Below are 23536 nucleotides of genomic sequence, written 5' to 3' on the forward strand. Positions count from 1 at the left end.
ACCTGGGCTTATCACCCAGCTCTGACACATGGTAATTCCCAACCCTGCGTATTACCAGGGCTCTGCTGCACAGTATCAAAGCAACCTTTAAGAGATGCAAAATCCAGGCAAACCACCAGTTGCTTTGTCTCTAAATGTCCTAATAAAACACCCTTTTACCGTTTGACCGTCTGTTTTAATGCCACATATTTTTGTAAATGCCATTTAGGGTTTCTCCCTTTAGAAGTGGTTAAAAGGAACCTGCCTTGTTCCAAAACAAAATAATGCAGAACCCAGCTGGAGGTCCTGACGCAAAAGGACTTGTAAGAATGAAAATCATTCTTTTCAAGTGAGGGAATGCCACAGGCTACTCCAGAGGTGATGGGCATGGAGATAATGTTTACATCAACCGAAGGAAGCAGAAAATTAAGGCAATTCCCTTAGTACCAGCAATAGTACCAGCAAGAAATGCCCCTTGACACAGAAAATGTAAGTATGTGATTTCTGCGTGTATAAGCAGGGTGGGAGGCCAGCAGTCTAAAGGCATTGGATAATATTACCTGCTAAGGAATATTCTCTGAAATGATCAAATTCAAAGGATAATCTCTCAGCTAGGAGAAACTTTTTGTAGTAAGGTGCTTATAAGTATATCCAGATCAGAATTAGTCTGGGAAGTGGCATGAAAGACAGCAAAGTATTTGGCTGGCCAATGAACAGGAGGCGCAAAGATAGCTTTTTCTACTGATGATAATAGGTGCAATAAATTCTACAGGGAGAGTGAATTGGATGAATTGAATCAATTATCTGGTTAATTTGAACAACCTAAACCACACCTATCCTCCACTCCTTATGAAATTATCTCCAGGTCTTGAATTACCCAGTGAAATAACTGTTTTTGATGGGAAAGAGGAAGGGGAATGCTTGGATAAACCCAAACCCCTTAGCTTTGAAGTATATACCCTTACGTAATTTCACACACTGGGCTGCCTCTTTAAGATCGGCTCTACAGAAAACGGCTCTCTATACCGTTCACATCTTGTTCTCACAAAGCTAGTGATAAAATCTCTCTGGGATTCCTGTGTAACATTTAGCAAAGAGCAGGCAGTATCCCCCAATTCACACCTCGGCTGATGGCCACACAGCATTGTTTAGTAAGAAACAAACCCTGGCGGGCGATTTTTAAAATGATCTGAACTCGGAAGATCTCAGGCACGCTTGCCTCAGGCTGCAACCACATGCGTGCTTTCCCTCCTTCCTCTGCCCTCTGGTCAGGAGAGGTCAGGAGAGAGCAGTGATGTCCCGCGTGCTGTTGGTGTTTGGGGATCTCTAGAATTTCAGAATCCCAGCAGATCAAAGATGGAAGTGAACTTAAAGATGATGAAATCAAATCCCCAATTTTTTCAGAGGCAAAAATGAGGTTCAGAGGGGGACAGTTATCTCATTTGAGGTTACACAAAGCATTCCATAGCAGAGCTGAGATGGAAACAGGTTCCCTCTGGACTCTGAAAGCGGCAAGAGCTAAAAACCACTCAGTTCCTGACAATGAGCCATATTTGCTCATTTGGCATCGTGGACTTAGGTTTTCTGTGTGTTTTATTAACTAAAGAACAAGAGATTTCCAGGCTAACAAGTAAATCGTGATAGATAATTTAAGTTCATCTGCTTTAATATCTACTTCGTTTACCCTGTAATTCACGCACAAAGCATAATCGTGTCTAGTTAATCGTCTGTAGTTCAAGTTGCAGGGCACTTAGCCTATACAAGATGATGAAATCCCTTTTTGTTTGTTTTTAGTACATAATTGGTCAATATTATCATCCTAGATTTTCAAAACCAACTACTTGGTTGTAGATTAAGCAATTGTAATACAACCTTAATGTAACCTTTTAACTCAAAAGGAAGTATTAGACATTGAACAAATAAATTACCAATTTTCTAAAGTTGGTCTTCCTGGTTTCAGTCCAATTCAGTTAATGTTGTCAAATTTTGGCTTGCGTCAGAATCACCAGGAAGGCTTAACAAAACACAGATTGTTGGGTCTCACGTCCAGAGTTTCTAACTTGATAGGTCTGGGGTGGAACCTGAGCATTTTCATTTCTAACAGGTTCCCACTTACATAGGATAAAAATGAAAACAGTCCAGTTGTTCAGGAGAAGCATGGTTTTTCCTGATATTGAGGTTGAAGAGAGATTTCTGTAGGTCTTCATTAAAGAAAAAGGAATTCTGTGATGTGATGGATACTTCAAAAATCCTCCGTATGAATCTCAGTCCCGGGTAAGCCACATCTACTGAACCATCGGGTACCTGCGCTCAAATGACTCAGGGTGCTTGAGGTGATCTTTCCAATGGGAGAAAAACGAAGTGGTTAAACTTTTGGCCTATGACTCAAGGTCAAATTCTGTCTGCATATTTGAGAGCTGAAAAATGAATAACGAGAATTCCCAATCTATAAGTCTCCAACAATACAGTTTCCTTTTTTGTTTTCTTAATGTTCTTATGCTGGGAAACAGGATGGATTTCTTTGTTATTAATTAACTGGGTTAGATCAATTTTAAGAGGACAAGTTTGACTTGTGGGTGTATTTAGATCTATGTAATAGTGATTCCTGTCATCACAGAGTTCTCTGTTCTCCCTCATAATTTCTTGCTCCAAAACCTTATTGGTATAGTTCCATATTTCAAGAGGAGACTACTATTCAGAATGGTCTCTGCAGAGACCAGGTTAAAAAAAATACAAATTATGTAATGGTAGGCTCTACAAGGAGTAGAAATTCCACTCGAATCTTTAAGTGGAATTTTTCTTTAGAGCAAATTCTTGTCATAATTACTGATGGCTCCGAAAAAGTGAACAACCATGTAGGCTGTTCAGATTTCGGTGCCTTTCATGCCCTGACCACTGTACTTGTCCACCCACACATGCCTAATATTGTATGCTGTGGTCAATGAGTCTCCAATTATAATAGATGGAGGCAGTTTTGCATCAGATAAAATGTTTAGGCTTCCTAAATATTGAGGTACAAATTATGAAGTAGATAAATTTATCTCGTAGTGCGTTTCTACCTCTCAGTAACCTCCCTTTTCCTAAAATTCTCTCACATATCCTTAATCACGTGTTCTGTTTTCACGGGGCTTACTTTCAGCTTCCTGCAGCGTAATCCCTATTAAGGGACTCTAAGTCAATAAAGGCCACACAATTCCACTCCTAGGTATCTACCCAAGTAAATGAAAACATATGTCCACACAAAGACTTGAACGCAAATGTGCATGGACGCATCATTTATCAAAACAAACTGGAGGGCTTCCCTGGTGGCGCAGTGGTTGAGAGTTCGCCTGCCGATGCAGGGAACACGGGTTCGTGCCCCGGTCCGGGAAGATCCCACATGCTGCGGAGCAGCTGGACCCGTGAGCCATGGCCGCTGAGCCTGCGCGTCTGGAGCCTGTGCTCCGCAACGGGAGAGGCCACAACAGTGAGAGGCCCGCGTACCACAAAAAAAAAAAACAAAAAAAACCAACTGGAAACATCCTAAATGTCCATCAGTTAGCAATAGGGTAAACATAATGTGACTTATCCATACCGTGGACTACTAGTCAGCAATTCAAAAAAGAACAGTATTATTTTTAAAATCCAGTTTATTGGTTATTAATTTTACTTTTTTATGAGACATAAGTATTACCATTCTGTGGCTATTTAGTTAGCAACATGAAACCCTTTCATGATCTATTATCTGTAGTGGGAATCGTCCCAGATAAAAATGGTGACTCTTGCAAATTGGAAATTGCATATTAAATGCATTTTGATCATTCCACTCTCACCTTGACCGTAGGATTGGAATAACTTGGGAGAGTTGATTTTCCTACATATTAGCACTAAAGTGTCATGAGTTCAGACTGGCCACTGATCCCAAATAAGAACAAACTATTGATACGTGTTACAACAGGGATGAATCTCAAACATATGCAATGAAAGACACCAGCTACTCTGTATAATTCCTTAATATGAAATTTGTAGAAAATGCGAAACTATGGTGATGGAAGGCACATCAGTGGTTGCCTAGGTCTGGAGGTTGGAGCAAGGATGACTGCTAAGGAGCCCAAGGAAAACTTTGGGGATAATGGAAGTGTTCTGTAATGATGTGGCACGATGATGTCTGCGTGATGGTATAAATTTATTAAACCTCAAACTGTACACTGAAAATAAGTGAACTCATGATATGTAAATTATACTTCAAGGGAGCTGAAAAATGAGAAGAAAATAGTAAGTCCCTGGCTAGATGCTGTTGGGGGATGGCGAGGTGGAAGAGTCTCACCTGTGCCTGGATCAAGGCTGCTCTCGCTGGCACTGCTGCCGCCCCACCGGGCACCACACTCTGCCCTGCAGCCCTCTGCCAGGACTAGGGCTCCTGCTTTGGGGAGATAAAGAGATAAGTAAAACATAGCACTTGTCCTCAAAGAACTTAATGAGAGAGAGGAGGTAAGGACACAACCAGGAAACCTCAGTTTCTCGGGCACCTACACACACGGGCTCACGCAGGATCTTTTTATTTTTTATTTTTTTATTTTTTTTGCGGTACGTGGGCCTCTCACCGTTGTGGCCTCTCCGGTTGCGGAGCACAGGCTCCGGACGCGGAGCACAGGCTCCGGACGCGCAGGCTCAGTGGCCATGGCTCACGGGCCCAGCCGCTCCGCGGCATGTGAGATCTTCCCGGACCGGGGCACAAACCCGTGTCCCCTGCATCGGCAGGCGGACCCTCAACCACTGCGCCACCAGGGAAGCCCCGTCACGCAGGATCTTTAGCTTCTTGCAAAGTCCTCCACCTCAAGTATTTCTGGCAGCCCCTAAGGATGGGGGTCTTAGCTGTAGTTTGGGACTCAGGTTGTGCTAGAGTTGGTGGCAATCGTTTTAACTCTTCAAGGTTTTTCCTAGTGTCTTCCGTGTGCTCATGAACATGTATATTCTCACAGGCGCTGTTGCTGCTCCACTGGGTGCCTTACCATCTCCGGGTCACTCTGCCAGGCCTCGTGGTCTTCTCCACTGCCCCACCGAGCACGGCAGTCCCTCTCCAGGGAGCACCACTGGTCTGCGAGGTTCTGCCAGTATGGTAGGGTAGGATAAGCCTGCACATTAAAAATAAGTTCTCCTATATGTATAACTGATTCACTTTGTTATAAAGCAGAAAGTAACACACCATTGTAAAGCAATCATACTCCAATAAAGATGCAAAAAAAAAATAAGTTCTCCTTGAGTCTTATTATTATTTTTGTAAATTTATTTGGTTGCACCGGGTCTTAGTTGCGGCAGGCGGGCTCCTTAGTTACAGCTCACGGGGTCCTTAGTTGCGGCTCCAGGGCTTCTTTGTTGCAGCTTGCTGGCTCCTTAGCTGCGGCACATGGGCTCCTTAGTGGTGGCATGCAAACTTTTAGTTGCAGCATGCATGTGGGATCTAGTTCCCTGAGCAGGGATCGAACCCAGGCCCCCTGCACTGGGAGTGTGGAGTTTTATCCACTGTGCCACCATGGAAGTCCCAGTCTCCATAAATCTTAAAACTGCTCATCACAAGAAAAAAAAATTTAAACTACACATAGTGATGGATGTTAATTTATTGTGGTGATCATTTCACAATATATCCAAATATTGAAGCGTTCTGTGGTACACCTGAAACTAATATAATGCTGTAGGTCAAAAATACCTCAAAAAAAGTCTCATCTTCCCATATCCAGATTACAATGGCATTGAGACCCCGCCCCCATACACACTCATTTTTTTTCCAGAAAGAATTCTAATGGTTCCCCTCCTTAAATTGACCCAAGCATCTCTAGGGTTGCTTCCACACATGCACGAATCAGTCGTCTACTTTATTAGTTTGGTCTAGTCCCCTGGGTTATTGGCAACCTAATCTTGCCTCTTGAAATGGACTTCACAGCTGTTAACAACAAGGTGGTCCCATTTGCTGCTCTCGGTTGACCGATTCAGTTCTCCCCATTTACATATGAGAAAGCTGTTGAACCCAGGTAGCTGGTTCCAGAGTCCTTGCTACTAACCACTACCCTCGTTAATCAGAGGTGGCCCCGACCAAACCACCAGTTTGAACTGGTTCCAGCACAGAGTGCTGACTTGGTCCATCCTCATCAAGATGGTTTCTCAAGGTGCCATTTCTACTCTGTCAGACTCAGCTCAGAAGGTCCTAAAGAAAGACTGCCTGGGCCCTGGAGGATTCTAACCCTTTAGCGGCTTGGGTGCAGCTCTTTCCTTTTGAGGAGCACCCACAGGATATCCAGAATGTCTGCGTGTCCTGAACCAGATGCCCTCCAATGATCTGGACTCTGAGAGCCTGTCCACATTCCCCTTTTATGGAAAGCCTCCTCTCAGAGCACCCTCCTCGCTCCTTCTCAGCAATCTGACCTCATCTGGGACCACTCCAGGCCATTAGACATCGTTTATGCCAGGGGTTCCCAACCTCCAGGCCGCGGACAGGTAGCGGTCTGCAGCCTGTTAGGAACCGGGCCGCACGGCACGAGGTGAGCGGCGGGCGAGTGAGCGAAGCTTCATCTGCCGCTCCCCATCGCTCGCATCACCGCCTGGACCACCCTCCCCATCCCGCCGCCCCCGCTCCCCTGTCCATGGAAAAATTGTCTTCCACGAAACCGGTCCCTGGTGCCAAAAAGTTTTGGGGGCCGCTGGTTTATTCGTTTGAACCTCAGTGGGCTGTGTTAGGAAGAGGGGGTTCGGATCTCATTCCCTTTGCTGCCATGACAAGCCTTCCTGGATACAAATAGGTCCCTGGATAGGACAGAAGCAGGCATCCAGGGAGGCTGGGCTGGGCAGATTCAGTTAAGAATCTCCGCATTGTACTCCAATTCACGGCTTCCTACTACCGACTTGGCCTTTGTGCCTGAGGCAGCTCTGTCATGCTTGGTTATTTCCTCCCCTCAGGAGGATTTATCTCCTCAGAGGCCCTTAGCCCCACCACCGTTCCCTCAATTTACCAGACTGCGCAGTATGTCTCAACCCCAGCACCTAGGCTCTAGGTAGAATCCATGCCACAAGCAAAATAGAAAGTAAATTCTGTCCCGTTGGAGGAGAGCTGAGGGATCAGGAAAGGATTCATGGGAGAGTCCATTTTTTCGGAGGGAGTCTGGAGGATTTCAGTAGGTAGTGATGAGGGACGGGAAAGAAGTCAAAAATAAAAATAAACAGGGGAAAGGGGAAAGGGGGAGGGATAAATTAGGAGTTTGGGATTAACATGTATACACTATATAAAACAGACAACCAACAAGGACCTACTGTATAGCACAGGGAACTATATTCAATATCTTGTAATAACCTATAAGGGAAAAGAATCTGAAAAAATATATATATATATGTATGTATGTACAACTGAATCACTTTGCTGTACACCTGAAACTAACATAACATTGTAGATCAACTATACTCCAATAAAAAAAAAACACCAAAACTCTGCAATAAAAATAATAAGATAAACAGCAAAGACACAGGGGTGGGAGTGTACATGGGCATGTTCAGGGAATAAACAGTCCAGTTTGGCTGAAGTATGGGTGGAAAGGAAGCAAGGTGATAAGCCTGTCAAGGTAGGTTGAGGTTAACTTGTGAAAAACATTTGAATGCTGTGGTCTGAGGCTGAACTTCATTTGAGAGGCAATAAGAAGTCATTTCAATAAGAAGTTATTTCAATGTTTTAGCTGAAGAGCGATGGCGTCAGATCCCCTCTCCACAATCTCAGACCAGATACTCTGGGAGCCTTCTTCTGTATTTTGGTTGACAATTTAGGGGTACAGCCACCACACTACACCTGTGGTTGAGAGAATTAAAGTGGGTGTCTGGATTAGCTTGGCTCCTTTAAAAACACCCGAGACACACCTTGTCCCTTAAGAGGTGCACTGAACCACACCTAAGGGGTGTACTAGGGCAGATTGGCTGTGACCCTGGAATCATTTCTGAACATCACCTTAACCTGCCCATACCTCATCTTATCTTTGACCACATTGTCTCCAAGTCTTATTTGGTCTGAAGATCTGGTTTTGTTTTGCTTTTCCAGTTCCCATTTTCCGGGCCCACCCAGTACAAGCAGGGCTGGTTGGAGTGCCGTGGGGGGCTGGAAATAGGAAGGAGGGGCTTCAAAACAGGGTTCCTAGGGCATGCCAACTTTAAAAAGCCTGTTTGCTGGAGCCGATGCTGGGGGATAGAAGCCACGTGGTTGAGGAGGGAAGTGTTCTAGCTGGAGAGTCGCGAGGTTCAGATATGAAGAGCAGAATATGCACATTTGGCCACGACCAGACTTCCGTGAGGCTCGATTGGAGGTGGAATAACAGCCACCATGGACTTGAGCGCCTACTGTGCGCTGGGTGCTGTAATGTGTTCTCCATGCACGTTATCCCGTTTAATCTGGAGCCAGCTCTCAGAGGTAGGTGATAGGCTTTTGCATTTTAGTGGTGAAGAAATTGTCTCAGAAGGTAAAGAAATGTGCTTAGGGTCACACATGTTTGTAAGTGGAAGAGCCAGAATTCAAATCCAGAGCCTCTAGTACCAAGGTCTATTTTCTTTTTATTCATCCTTAAGGCCAGACAGAAAAGGACAAAGCATAAGGGCAAACTGGAAGAAAGAATAAGGTCAGATGCAAAGAATGCAGGCTGTTGCCAGTTGAGTGCATTGCCGGAGCACCCCTCCTCTGGGCAGATCCCTGGTGCATGGTGTAGGGGCAGCTGGGGCTGTTTACATCTACTCTTTAAGAACCTGGCCTTTTTGATTAGAGACCCGGCTGCTCTTCAGTGGAGATTCCTCTGGCACTGCCTTGGGAACCCCAGGCCCTCGCGGGCAGCTCTGACTTGCGGGATCTAGCCTGGTTTCTATGAGTTGGGTTCATCTGGGAGAAGGAATGGACAATAAAGCTAAGTAGCTAGAGCTTCTTGAATGACCGTAGGAGGAAGGGGAGGTGTGTGAATTAGAGAAGATGGGTCCATGGAAGCGGAGGGAGAAGGATTGGTGACCCGAGCTGTTTCAGGGATTCTTCCCGAACCTCCCAGTAACTTCCAACCTGTGAGTCACCCACCTCTACCCTCCACCAAGAAACGAGAACTCCCCGTGGAGGAAGGAAAATGAAGGGTACTTTGTAAAGTATTAAGAGAAGGACTTAGGCCCGAGTTTATATAAGGTAGGAAAAAGGTAACGTGGAAGGCCATCTAAACTAAAGGCAAACGCAGGGCCACAAAAAGTAATAAAGGAGCTTGAAGCCAAGTCCAGAATGCCGGCTGGAGCTCCTTACACACTCCTTTGCCTCAGAGCCAGTCCTCAGTCACATGAACTGGGAGTTGGAACTGAATACATAGTTGAGCGTCCTACAGTCCCAGGAATGGAGGATGTGACAGGATCTGCACTGCCCCTCTCACAGGCCCGAGGGAGTGCTTTAGCGTCTGCTACAGCAGTATAGTGACTTTCCTGGGCAGGGCTAACCCCGAGAACATCCAGCTCTCAGGCGATAGACTTCAGGGTCTAGGGAGCAGGCCCATGGCGGCTTTGCTACTGTTATCCCATGCACCAGGGATCTGCCCAGAAGAGGGGTGCTCTGAATGCACTCAACTGGCAACAGCCTGCATTCTTTGCATCTGATCTTATTCTAATGATAGTTTGAAGCTCTGGAGATGCACGTAAATAACAACAAGAAGTAGACCCTGAACTCCTGACCAGCGAAACAGACTGCCATGGCCTTGTGAAGGCATGATGGTGCTTCAATTCCCGTTTTCTTTCTCTTGTTACTTCTGAGACGCTCTTCCTCCGTTTCAGACTATCCACTTTCTTTCCAGCGGGGTGCTGTGCAAAATAGCTCACTGCCTCACCTGGCATGTACAAGAGCAAGGGGGCCAGCCCCTTCCATGGGGTGGGGGTGGTGGTGGCGGCAGAGCGTATGGTCCCGGCACCAGCAGAGGACAGTTAGGACGCAGCTGGGCGCTCCCCGCACAACTGGCCTTTCCGCTCCAAAGCCGACCTCACCCAGATGGCTTTCCCGTGCAGTTTGTCAGACGGACCAAAGTTCTCATTCTTCCTCCTTGTTTAGGATTCAAGTACGCCCGACACACCCTCAGAGGCACTGGGCAGGCTTGTTCCTTCACGTGGTGTGAGGCTGGGGAGAAACACCTGCGTCCCAGGCTGCTTATCAGGGTGGTCGCGTGGACTTAGGTACCGAGTCTCTGAGTCTCACGGCCCTTGGCTAAGTAGGGGGTCCATGATGGACGTGAGGTTAGGGAATGAACATCCCCAGATTAACCTGAGGTTGGTTAACAGAGGCAGGATGAGAGAAAGGCTGCCAAAGCAAGACTCTCCTCGACCACCTCGAAGTTTCCTGTCTTTAAGGGTTATAACAAGCCTGCCTTAGTCATTTTTATGGCGGGGTAATGAAATGAACTGTGTTATACATCTCTCTCACACACACCACATGTTTGAGTGCACATCAATACGCAGTTACTTACATCATCTCAAAGACGATCTCTTGGAAGACTTTGAATAGATTATGTGGTGACAAGAATCCTGAGTACGGAAGGGGGAGAAGTCGGAGAGCCTGAAACAATGACTCGCCAACACAGCTGCTCCAGAGTCCTCGAGAGTCAAGACTCCGCTTCTCACGGGCCTGGCATGTGGAGCTGTCTGCCTCAACCCATTCTTTAGCTCCCTTGTAAATAAAACAACTGTGTTAGGGCCTTTACAGGGCTAGGGTAAGGGATTTAGGCAATGCTTTACTCTTTCAGCTGAATTTACTATGGGCAAGGGGACACTATCTCTCTCAGGTTCTAAAACTAATAAACCAAGACTAATCCTTGAATTTTTGGCAGTGACTCAACAGACTAGAAAGGTGGATTTGTGATCATGGCTTTCAGGAGGTTAAAAGCAAAAGCCAGAAAACAAGGATTCAAACTTTTCCGAAACTGTTTGACCCTCTTTACCCAAGGATCAATACACTCTCCACGCGTTCTGCTCCACTCTCCTTTCTGCCCTGTTGAGTCTACACTGCCGGCTCTGCTGCCGTCTCCTCTGCCTTGGATAGACTGAGATGGGGCGGCTGCATTTGGGCCTTTACAGCGGTTGGGGCCATGAAGCACCATCAGCTTTTCTATTTTCCCAGAGCCTGATCTATTTCCAGCGGAAGCAGTTGGGTATTGACTATTAAGGGGATAGGTCAAGAGTCATCTTCCCCTTGATCGATGGGTAGAACACAGACCAAAGGGAGAATTAAAGGGAGCTCTGGTCCAGAGAAAATAACTGACAGTGGAGGAAATGTTGGTGCCCCATGAGGTCTAGCGCCTCTTTCACAAGCCTCTGCTGCCCTGTGCCTGTGGTCTCTGCAGACCCCTCCCCTCTGAAATTGAACAGTTGCCTTAGGCACTCTGCAGGGGCCAGGAACTGGAAATAGCATCAAGCTTTTCTGTTTTTCCAGAGTCTGATCTATTTCCAGTAGAAGAAATCATGCACTGGTTAAGGGGCATGGATCAGGAGACATCCTCCCCTTACTAGGCGGCTGGGAGGAAGCCCAGGGGGAGACTTGGTTGGATGGCCCAGACAAGGAGATTTGGTGTTAGTCAAAAAATTGGTGGCAACGGCAGGGACAAATCTGCTGCCCTGTCCACGCTAGCTGCCCCTTCCTAGGTGTTACCCCTATGAGAGGGAGGCTTAGTGTGAAGACCCAGACCGGGAACTCTGATATTGGTCCTCTAGACTGTGGTAGAAACAGTGAGAACACATTTTGGCCTTGGACCAGCGGGTGTGGGAGATCCCTTTTCTGGGCCACAGCAGCTGTGTGCCTGCCTTTACAGAGGCAGGTGCCTAGAATTACTCATAGCATTTCTATCATGTTTGAGCTTTAACTGTGTGGAAGGGAGCAGTGTGGGTGGTGATTTGCGGTAGATAAATTTGCATCAGTAGTGATCCTTTCCTTGTGAGGTGGGCTGGAAGACAGCTCAGGCTGGTTTGCCAGAGCCTGGCCCTGTTTAGGGACCTCTGGAAGTATTCTGTGGAATGATAGGAACAGAAAGGGAAACATCGTTGCCCTGGTCCCACTTGCACAACCTTTCTGGGCCTTTTCTAATATGCCAACAGACTCACTCACTCTACACCAGCCTGCCTTTCTCCTTTTACCGATACTTCTGGCTTTTCTCCTTATGCAAGTGGGGGCCTGCAGTCCCTAATGCCTGTTCTGCGTTCCTGCTTTACCTTTTCTGGAGGGAAAACTGTGTGCTGGTTCATAAGGGAAACGGATCAGTTAGTAGATGATGTCCTCTAGGGCTTTGAAAAGGGCCCAAGGGAGGAAGGAGCCTGGGGGTAATTGAGTATTGACCTCAGGACTAAATTGGCAGTGGTGGAACTAAAGTACGGACAGGTGGAGAAAGGATGATGGCTTTGTGACACGCAGGAGTCTTTTTAGAGTGCACCTCCAGCCGGACAGCACAGCCGTTTCTGATGCCAGCCGTGCTTAAGGGGGCTGTGCCCCTCCTTGTCCATCCTACCTCCTTCTCTCTCATCTCTGTCCCATTTTATCAGAGTCTCTAAAACTAAAACCCATCAGAAGTGGATGAGACGGGACTTCCCTGGAGGCACAGTGGTTAAGAATCCGCCTGCCAATGCAGGGGACACGGGTTCGAGCCCTGTTCCGGGAAGATCCCACATGCCGCAGAGCAACTAAGCCCGCGAGCCACATCCACTGAAGCCTGCGCTCTAGAGCCTGTGAGCCACAACTACTGAGCCCACACATCACAACTACTGAGCCTGTGCTCTAGAGCCTGTGAGCCACAACTACTGAAGCCTGCGCTCCTAGAGCCCGTGTTCCGCAACAAGAGAGGTCACCGCAATGAGAAGCCCGTGCACCACAATGAAGAGTAGTTCCCGCTCGCCACAACTAGAGAAAGCCCGCCTGCAGCAACGAAGACCCAAAGCAGCCAAAAAAAGTGGAAAAGTGGATGAGCCACCGCTCAGAAGGACCGTCTTCTCTGGTTGCTGGGGAAAGTCTCCATCGCCCCCACCCCGTCCCATTCCCTCACAACCCCTTCTGCCTGGAGTCTCCCACTATTTGGCTACTCCTACTTGGAAGGAGGTGTGCCCTGGGGGCCAAGGGCAAGGCCTCCCTCCCCTGACCCTACCCCACCCCTACTCCTCCCTTCTCCCATGCTGAGGCACGGGAGGCAGGAAGGGGAGCATTAACTCGGGGCGCTATGGGGTCAGGCTGAGGCACTAGCCTGCAGGGGCGCTCCTGCCCCCAGGTTTGCTTCACGGCCGCACTGTCTGCGAGAGGGACTCAGCCTCTTCTCAGGGGGCCGCACCTCAGCCCCTGTTGGCTATCCCTGATGGAAGCGTTGGCATCTCACACCCCGCGGGCTGTCCTCCCCCCCACCGCCCTCCAACAGCTCTTTCCTTCCTCCTGGCCACTCTCCTTCCCTCTCTTGCCTTCCTGCCCTTCTCTTCAGGTCTGTGAGGGTGACTCTCCCAGGAGAACAGGCTGTAGCTCAGGCTCTGGCCCGGGGACCAGCGGAAGGCCCCCAAGAGAGCAGCTCACTTTCCCTGGTAGGGGTGGCATGTGCGGTCTGCCTTAGCTCGGTGTTGGCGATGGCTGGTGGTCTGGTCACATGATCCCAGAGCTGGACCTCCTGCAGGTGGGTGGGGCCTTTATGCTTTAACGGGGGCCTTCTCCAGCTGGTTTCTTGCAGAATATTCTGTGTTCTCAGACTTGGTGCAAACGTGGGTAGGGGGTCTTGGTGGACCTGGTATGTGCTAACTTTCTGGGTGTGCTCTAGCTGCCCTAGTCTGTGAGGGCCTGAGGGGCACCATGAGGGAGACACAGTGGGATCAGGTAGGGCCGGAGGCAGTCAGCAGCAGGTGACACTTGGAAGGGTTTGGTGCCAACCCCTGGGCTTTTCTTTACTTCAGGCCTGGCGTAAAGGCCAGAGCAGCAAGTAAAGAATGACCATAACACGTAACTGGTGCAGGAAGTGGGGTCAGTATCTGTGCCCCTCTCCCCCCAAAACGGGAGGCTCTGGCAGATGGGGGAGGGAAGCACCACAGCAACAGAGTCTGATGACATACAAGAGGTTTCCATTGGAAGGAATAGGCAAGGCAGTGTAAGCAGGCTTAGGACTGGCTAGCTGGAATAATTTCCCTGGGCTCCAGGGGCTGTCCCTGCTTGTCTGGTACCTGGCCCTGGGGCCGTTAGGGCAGGTGGATAGTGGCTGGAGTGGAGAGTTGGGCGAGGGGTACTCTGGAGTGGTTGATTCCCATTGAAATGACCTCACCCACAAGTTGTTTGTTATCTCTAGGAATTGGCTATCCTGAGGGGGCAGTCCCTCCAGGGTCAGCAAGGCCCCAGAGCCCAGATGTCAGAGCATCAAAATACAAAAAATAAAAGACCTGGTTATTACACAGGGGACAACAGGTCAGCAACTTAGTGTCAACTGAAGAAAACAGAAGTCTTTGCATTGTACTAGCAACTTTTCTCTAAGTTTATTTTGAAATTTAAAAAAAAAAGAAAAGAAAAAGAGAGAAAAGACAAAAAAGGGCCCATCCAGAATATCATAGTCCCTGAAGGAGGACCCTATCTTTCCCTCTCCTACGTTCTGTTTCCATGGCCAGACAGACAGCCCAGCCCACCCCACTGCAGTGGGACTCAGGCCTTAGTAACTAGAACTCACTAGAAGAAGGCAGACAATTGTTGAGTAGCTTTGGTATGGTCCCATAAGTCTACCATTTTGGTGAACCCCTGGAAGGCAGAAATTGGGGCCAAAACTGCAAGCCCCCCAGCAGACCTGCTGGTACTGGAAACGTAGAGATTCAGCCTTCTGCAACAACTAAATCACAGGAAAAACAATCTTGGGACAACAGGACGTCTTAGAATTGGCCACACGAATAGCCAGAGAGGTGTAGCATCTAACTAAAACTCTTAACAATATAACTAAACTTTTACCTGTGGTGGTGGGAACTCCTACAGACCTTTCTCCTGCGCATCCCCTGCAGCCTGGGCAGACTGGCTGTGCGCCTTGTTCCGGGGTCCCTCCCGATGGCAGGTGGACTTTCCATACTCAGCTGGGTGTGGCAAACCAGCAGCACCTACATGCAAGTATACTTACAAGAGCCCTGGCACAGTGACCTAATGTCAGGGGGGAATTGTGGGAAAATAAAATTGAGCGCAGTAAGTCACTGCTAGCAAGATGACACTTGACCAAACCATTCACATTGGCCAGGTCAGGAACTGTCGGAAGCTCTAATCACTATGTCTGATAACTTCCTTACAAGAAACCTGTCCTGCTTCTTTTGATCTCCCCCCCAAACCCTGCAATGTGATGACTGCCCTGATATTATTAAAAATTCCTACAGGTAGGCTCCTATCACGTACGTGTTTGTGTGTGTGTGTGTGTGTGTGTGTGTGTGTGTGTGTGTGTGTGTATCCCCACCCAGGGCCAGATGTGCTCTCTCTCTTTCCCTCCACTTGAACATCAGAAAGCCCTCTAACCAGTGGGTCCACCCACCCAGGGATGGGGAAAGTGAGAGGAGTCCCTGGGAGAGAGAGAGAGAGAGAGGGTGCGGGTGGGCAGGCACCTGGTTCTGGGGACATATGTATAAAAATAAACCTCTGAATCACTTGAAAACATTGGCTCTGGTGTGGTGTGTTTTGACATCCAATACCTTTACGCAGGAGAGAGCAGCAGACCCAGCACTGAGCTGAGTCAGATCATAATGATGAGAGTCCTAGGTAGAACACTGGGCTTGGGGAAGAAGCATAGATCCAGTAACTAGAGCAAGGGACAAGGGAGCCTGGACCTTGGGACAAGGCATGTGCAAAGTGGTAAAGAGCATGACTTTGCTGCCTTTCTGTTCATTTAGAGCGTCCATCATGCCCCAGGTGCAGGTGCTGGGCTACATGCTGGCTATACAGTGACAACTAAGACAGGACTGTCCCAGCCCTGGTGAAGTGGGTGAACAGAAATGGCTTCTGCTCTCTTGCTAGCTATGTGATCTTGGGAAAATCACTTCAGCGCCCTGTGATTTGGTTTTCTCAGCTGTAAAATAAGGATGATAATACCCACCTCACGTGGTTGTTTTGAAGCAGTGGCAGCTCCTGGATTTCCATACAGGAGTGACTCAGGCGCAGTTTAGATAAGGGGACAGTTTAGTTGGAGGGGACAGCCTAAAAAATAGCTGGGTCACAGTGTGTAAAAAATACCAAGGAATCAGCAGTGTCTTTTCATTCTGTATATAATTATTTGGAGCTGTTTTTCAGAGATATGATGGAGATGGGAGGAAAGCTAAAACTTTCCTTCCCCCTGACATCCTTCAAGCCACCTCCTGACTCAAATACTTCATGAGGACAAAGCAAAATAATGTGTGTAAAGTGCTTACTACAGTACCTGGAACATAGTAAGTGGAACCTTAACAAAATCCAATTATACAATTTGGTCCACAAAGACTGGACTTACACAACCATAATCCAGCAGGTTGGGCTAGATTTAAGTAATTCTTAGTTCTCGCTACACCTCAGCATCATCTCAGGAGATGTTAAGGGATACCTGTGCCTAGGCCCCAGCCCCAGAGGCTCTGAATCAATTGCTCTGGTCTGGATCCCTAAAATCTGTATATATATATATATATATTTTTTTTTTTTTTTTGCCGCACAGCATGTGGGATCTTAGTTCCCCAACCAGGGGTAGAACCTGCGCCCCCTGCATTGGAAGCATGGAGTCTTAACCACTGGACTGCCAGGGAAGTCCCTAAGATCTGTATTTTAAAAATCTTACAAGGTGATTCCTAATGTATGGCAACGGTTGAGACCAATATTAGGGCCTGGAGATGCTGCTAAGTCTGGAACTGGGGGTCAAATTATCATCTGGGATGATAGGGAGAAGGGAGACCTGAAGACCCTGGGAATGAGTCATGGCCTTTAAAAATAGGGTTGGGGGGATGGTGACCACATTGATCAAACTACAGGGTGGGTGGCTGTTCCTTTTTCCTTTTCTTTTTGCTTTTATTATTATTATTATTTTAATTTTTTGCTTTCAAAGATATAGCATTATGTCAATAGAACTATAACCACAGTGTTCTTTCTCATGCTTTTCCCAATGTAAATGCCACATCATAAAACACTTTGGGAACTCACTGGCTAATTGAATGAGTAATTCAATCTTCAGGAAATTAGAAGCAGCATAAACATCCTTTTATAAAATTTTGACTTTGAGCTCAAGATGTTGCTTGGCAAATACATTTGAGAATATGTGCATCTTGTTTATTTCTGGGTTCACAGCATCTATTCCAGTGACTTTATACAGAGTAGGCTCTCAGTAATTGTTTGTTGAATGAATGAACGAAGGAAGGAAATTAACATGGCTCCCCAGACTGATCAATGGAACTGAGCTTAGCTGCTAAGACATATTCTAGTTTAGGAATGCATACATGTGAGACAAGTCTCTTGTCTTTATATTAGGAAGTTAATGTTAATTTTAAAATAAATAATTGTAACTAAGGATTCTCATATGTGCTGCCACCCTCAGAAGACTTAAGTGAGTGAAGGGGAGTTAGAGTTATGACTCTGAGCTTGTATATCAATAGTTCTGATACTTCCTCCTTGAATATGTACCACTAGATCACTGCAAACTTGCATCTTGATTATTAAAAAAATAGCTGAGTCACAGTGTGTAAAAAATACCAAGAAATCAGCAAAAAAAAAAAAGCTTGTAAAATTAATGAGCTAGCAAGGTTGCAGGACACAAGATCAACACACAAGATTCCACTGCATTCCTATACAGTAGCAACAAACGTGTGGAAGGAAATTAACAATACAACCATTTTAAATCACTCCTAAGGAAATGTAATAATTAGGTATAAATCTAACAAAATATGTATAGGATCTCTATGCTGAAAATTATAAAATGCTGATGCAAGAAATCAAATATTTAAATAAATGGAGAGACATACCTTGTTCATGGATTGGAAAACTCAACATAGTAAAGATGTCAATTCTCCCCAGATTGATTGATAGGTTTAATGCAATTCCTATCAAAATCCCAGCAAGATGTTTTGTACCTATAGACAAGATTATTCCAAAATATATATGGAAAGGCAAAGGAACTAGAATAGCTAAATCGATTCTGAAAAAGAATAAAGTGGAAAGGATCACTCTACCTAATGTTAAGACTTACTATATACCATAAAACCATAGGGAAGTGAGAGGTACAGTGCCCTTACAGATACACTTTCTCCAGCTTACTCCCTCTAGGCATCTTATCTGACCTCTCTCTAGTTTCTCTCTCTCTCTCTAGTTTCTAGATCATATGGTCTTGTTTTTCTAAAGAATGGATAGTATAATATCGCTTATATGCAGAATCTAGAAAAATGGTACAGATGAACTTATTTACAAAGCAGAAATAGAGACACAGATGTAGAGAACAAACTTATGGATACTGGGGGGGAAGGGGTGTGTGGGATGAATTGGGAGATTGGGATTGACATATATACACTACTATGTATAAAATAGATAACAAATGAGAACCTACTTATAGCACAGGGAACTCTACTCAGTGCTCTGTGGTGACCTAAACGGGAAGAAAAACTAAAAAAGAGGGGATATATGTATATGTATAACTGATTCACTTTGCTGTGCAGCAGAAACTAACACAACATTATAAAGCAACTATACTCCAATAAAAATTAAGATAATAAATAAATAGGGGCTTCCCTGGTGGCACAGTGGTTGGTGGTTTAAATTTGGTGGTTTAAAACAACAGAAATTTATTCCCTCACAGTTCTGCAGGGCAGAAGTCAAATATCAAGGTGTCAGTATCTTTCTCTGAAGGCTGTAAGCAAAGGATTCTTCCTTGCTTCTTCCTAGTTTCTCATGGTTGCTGGCAATCCTTAGCATTCCTTGGCTGTAGATGTATTACTCTAATCCCAGCTTCCTTTGTCACATGGTGTTCTCCTTAAGTGTCTGTGCCCAAATTTTCTTCTTTTTATTAGGACACCAGTCATTGGATTAGGGCCCATCCTCATCCAGTATGACTTTATCTTACCTTGATTATATCTGTAAAGATCCTATTTCCAAATAAGATCACAGTCATTGGTACTGGGGTTTTGGGGGAACACAATTAAGCCCACAACTTAAACCATATATTCAAAAAAGGCCTTATATCCATAATATATAAAGAACTCTCAAAACTCAACAATAAAAACACAATCCATCCAGTTATAAAATGGGTACAAGACATCAGCAGATATTTCACCAAAGAGGAGACATGTGTGGCAAATAAGCACAGGAACAAATGTTCAACATCATTAGCTACCAGGGAAATGCAAATTAGAACCACCAGGAGTTATCACTACACACCTATTAGAACAGTTAAAATAAAAAATAGTAATAATACTAAATGCTGGTGAGGATGTGGAAAAATTGGATCACTCATGCACTGCTAGTGGGAATATAAAATGGTACAGATACTCTGGAAAACAGTTTGACAATTTCTTATAATTTTAAATATACACTTATCACATGACCCAGCAATCCCACTCCTGGGCATAAAGAAATGGAAACTAATGTCCACACAAAAAAGTGTACACTATTGTTCATAGCAGTTTTACTTGTAATAGCCAAACATTGGAAATAATTCAAATATTCTTCAATGAGTGTTGGTTGCACAAACTCTCATATATGGTGGAACACAGTAAAAAAATAAATGAACTATTGACACACGCAACAATTTGGATGGATCTCAATGACATCATACGTAGTGAAAAAAAATCTCAAAAGGTTATATACCGTATTATTCCATTTACATAGCATTTTGAAATGACAAAACTTCAGAGATGGAGAACAGATTAGTGGTTGCCATGGAACAGGGATGGGGGTTAGGTGCAAATCCATAGAGGGAGCACCAGGAAGTTATTTTGTGGTAATGGAAACAGTTCTTTGTCTTGATCGTGGTAGTGGTTACACAAACTTATACTTGGGATGAAAATGCATAGAGCTATACACGCATGAGTGAATGTAGGTTTAAAAAATGTGGAAAATGAATAAAGTCTTTAATGATATTATACTAATGTCAATTTTCTGATTTTGATACTGTACTACAGTTATATAAGATGTCACCATTGGGGGAAGCTGGGGGCAGAGCGTGTGGCTCTTTCTACTAGTTTTGCAACTTCCTGTGAGTCTATAATGATTTCAAAGCTTTTTTAATGGTCTGAATGCCAGGTGTGTGTGTGGATTCCATTAAATTATCTTCATCATCTTTGCAGGATCATCAGAGTTATTATAAGCTCTGTGTAGTAATAATAAAGATTTATCAAGTACTTAGTATGTGTGAGCTACTGTGCTAAGCATTTTACATTCATTATCCCATCTGATTCATCCTCTAGCCAGAAGAAATAGGTAGCATTATGTCACCTGCCTTTTATAGATCAAGAAACTGAAAATCGGAGAAGTTCTGTAACTTGCCCCAGGTCACAGGGCTATAAGTGGCAGAACAAAGGCTTGAACATGGATCTATCTGACTCCAAAGCGTGTGATTGAAAACACAATGCCATAATGACTCCATACTCGGGCAGTTGTGAGGCCAAAATGGGCCATCATATGTCAGTTGCATGTTCATTACAGATGAACCCCAACTTACAATGGTTCAACTTGAGGATGTTGCAAAAGCGATGCGCATTCAGTAGAAACCCTACTTCGAATTTTGAATTTGATTTTTTCCCGGGCTAGTGATATGCGGTCAGATACTCTCTCGTGATGCTGAGCGGTGGCAGCGATAGCAGCTCCCCGTCAGCCACGCGATCACGAAGGTAAACACCCGATACCCTTACAACCATTCTGTACCCAGACAACCATTCTGTTTTCACTTTCAGGACAGTATTCAATAAATTACATGAGATATTCCACACTTTATTATAAAATACTTTGTGTTAGATGATTTTGCCCAACTGTAGGCTAATGTAAGTGTTCTGAGCATATTTAAGGTAGACTAGGCTATGATGCTCTGTAAGTTAGGTGTATTAAATGCATTTTCAACTTAATGAGTTTTTCAACTTATGATGGGTTTATTGGGACATAACCCCATTGTAAATGGAGGAAGATACGTATTATTTACTAATTGTGGTCTTAGCCTTAGCCCTGAGGAACATCTGGTCCTTATGCATAGGGCAATGTGAATAATGCTATAAGAGTCAGATTCTCATTTGTAAAATCATAAAAATAACGACCACACAGGGTGATTGTGAGTTTTGAGTAAAATTAAAGGTGATAATATACGTGAAGAGTGCTCTGTAAACAGCAAAGGTCCCCACACGCTAGCTGCAGTGCATTTTATTCTATTACTTAACCTGGAGATTGGCAGCTAAAAAGCTTTTTGCCTCTCAGCCATGCCACAATCCACACGCTCATCACCCTGCTTGCTCGCTATGTGTTTCTATGGCATCAATCACCATAGTTTCTAGATTCTTTGACAGAAATATTAGGTGAAAGGCAGTTTAATGGAAGGAATCTGTGAATCTGATTCAAAGAACTCCATCCTCTCCAGCTTGAAGCAGCGTTAAGCTGAGCAGAAGGTCACATATTCACTGATTTTCCATTCATTGCTTCCAGGTTCCTTTTGCAAAACTTAACGTGATGAACTTAAAGTTTTTAAAATTATTATTATTTTTATTGAAGTATAGTTACTGTACAATATTGTATAAGTTAGAGGTGTACAATATAGTGATTGAAAAATTTAAAGGTTATACTCCATTTATAGTTACTATAAAATATTGGCTATATTCCCCGTGTTGTAAATCTATCCTTGTAGCTTATATTATACCTAATGATTTGTACCAAACTTAGAGTTATTTTTGAGGGTTTCAATAATTGATAGCTTTCCCCAAAATCGTCTTTCCTCCTGGTGTAGAATTTCATGGTCGTTCCTCTACATCAGGGGTTGGCCAACTATGACCCGTGGGCCAAATATGGCCTCCCATCTGTTTTTGTATGGTCCTTGAACTAAGTGGTTTTGTCTTTATATTTTTTATTGCTTGACAAAAAGTAAAACACAAGAGAATAATATTTCACAGCACATGAAAATTACATGAAATTCATATTTCAGTGTCCATAAATAAACTTTTGTTGGAACATAGATACTCTCATTGTTCAGGCAGAATTGAATAGTTGTAAAGCTGAAAATTTTCTTAGCTGGCCCTTTACATATAAAGCTTGCCAACCCCTGCTCTGCATGATAAGAACATCAATCATCCCAGATGAACTTATCTACGAAAAAGAAACAGACTCACAGACATAGAGAACAGACTTGTGGTTGCCAAGATGGGGTGCGGGAGGGATGGATTGGGGGTTTGGGGTTAGCAGGTGCAAACTGGTATATGTATTCGGTTGGCCGAAAATGTTCGTTCGGTTTTTTCCATACGATGGCTCTAGTAGCGCTTAGTTGTCTTTAAGTTCATTCCAAAGCAATTTTGTTAGATTGTATGTGACAGCTGTCATATCAGTGTGCATTTATAAAAAGACATCAAAATTGGTGAATTTTTGTGTAGCCATTTTAATATTGAAGATGGAAGGAAAAAAGCAACATTTTAGGCATATTATGCTTTATTATCTCAAGAAAGGTAAAAACGCAACTGAAATGCAAAAAAGATTTGTGCGGTGTAGGGAGAAGGTGCTGTGACTGATTGAACGTGTCAAAAGTGGTTTGCGAAGTTTCATGCTGAAGATTTCTCACTGGACGATGCTCCACAGTTGGGTAGACCAGTTGACGTTGATAGCGATCAAATTGAGACATTTATTGAGAACAATCAACGTCATACCACGCGGGAGATAGCCGACATACTCAAAATATCCAAATCAAGCGTTGAAAATCATTTGCACCAGCTTGGTTACATTCATCGCTTTGATGTTTGGGTTCCACATAAGTTAAGGGAAAAAAACTTTCTTGACCGTATTTCTGCATGCGATTCTCTACTTAAACGTAATGAAAACGTTCCGTTTTTAAAAACAAATTGTGACGGGCGATGAAAAGTGGATACTGTACAATAATGTGGAGCAGAAGAGATCGTGGGGTGAGCGAAATGAGCCACCACCAACCACACCAAAGGCCGGTCTCCATCCAAAGAAGGTGATGGTGTGTATGTGGTGGGATTGGAAGGGAGTCCTCTATTATGAGCTCCTTCCGGAAAACCAAACGATTAATTCCAACAAGTACTGCTCCCAACTAGACCAACTGAAAGCAGCACTCAACGAAAAGCGTCCGGAATTAGTCAAAAGAAAACACATAATCTTCCATCAGGATAACGCAAGACCGCATGTTTCTTTGATGACCAGGCAAAAACTGTTACAGCTTGGCTGAGAAGTTCTGATTCATCCACCATATTCACCAGACATTGCCCCTTCGGATTTCCATTTATTTCGGTCGTTACAAAATTCTCTTAATGGAAAAAATTTCAATTCCCTGGAAGACTGTAAAAGGCACCTGGAACAGTTCTTTGCTCAAAAAGATAAAAAGTTTTGGGAAGATGGAATTATGAAGTTGCCTGAAAAATGGCAGAAGGTAGT

The 23536-nt window shown here is 44.8% G+C and overlaps 1 protein-coding gene across 1 annotated transcript in view; it reads right to left on the bottom strand.

The window, feature by feature from the left end:
- Positions 1-23536, bottom strand: part of LOC132418498 (N-alpha-acetyltransferase 11-like) — a 581283-nt gene that overhangs the window by 394065 nt on the left and 163682 nt on the right. The gene's annotated exons all lie outside the window — the stretch shown is intronic.

Source organism: Delphinus delphis, chromosome X (genome assembly GCF_949987515.2).
Source record: "Delphinus delphis chromosome X, mDelDel1.2, whole genome shotgun sequence".
NCBI classification, from domain to species: Eukaryota; Metazoa; Chordata; class Mammalia; order Artiodactyla; family Delphinidae; genus Delphinus; species Delphinus delphis.